Source organism: Cherax quadricarinatus, chromosome 59, assembly GCF_038502225.1.
Source record: "Cherax quadricarinatus isolate ZL_2023a chromosome 59, ASM3850222v1, whole genome shotgun sequence".
Classification (NCBI taxonomy): Eukaryota; Metazoa; Arthropoda; class Malacostraca; order Decapoda; family Parastacidae; genus Cherax; species Cherax quadricarinatus.
In genome coordinates, this window is record NC_091350.1 from 4,945,196 (window position 1) to 4,945,969 (window position 774).

A 774-nucleotide genomic window follows, 5' to 3' on the forward strand; every position below is an offset into this window, starting at 1 on the left:
TGATGTCCTTTCTTGTAGCAGTAATTACACCTGGTATCTCGCAGGCAGTTGTTGGCAGTGTGCCCCTTCCGGTGACAGCGAGAGCACAGCCTAGGTGCCTGGGAGGGTGGACGAGGATTTGTTGCACTTCCAGTGTTTTGCAGATTTGTCCTCAGATTCTGCCGCTGGAACTGTGTTAGTGGAGGGCGAGACGGCTGTAGATGTCTTCCTCCTCCACGTCCTCTTCCACGTCCTCTGCCCCGTCCTCTACCAGTTCTGACAGATGTGTCCCTGCTGTTCGTACTTTGGCGCAGTAGGTGATCAGGTGCAGTGATAGTTCCCTGATCATTAACTGCACCAATCTCTGGTAGAGAAACTCCTGGCTCAGAACTTGCTGATGAAGCACTCTCTCTCTCTCCTTCCTTTTCCTAGCCTATTCTATTCTACCCCTTCTAACCTCTACATCTGCTTTTCTCATCTTTTTCCCCATTCTTCCACCCCCCCTGACTCTCTTAATCTCTCTCCCATTCCTTCGTTAAGCACCCATTAATCCTTTGTCCATCCCTCGTAAAACACCCATTAATCTCTTACCCATCCCTGGTAAAAAACACCCATTAATACTTTACTCATCCCTCATAAAACACCCATTAATCCCTAACCCATCCCTGGTAAAACACCCATTAATACTTTACTCATCCCTCATAAAACACCCATTAATACTTTACTCATCCCTCATAAAACACCCATTAATCCCTAACCTATCCCTGGTAAAACACCCATTAATACTTTACTCAT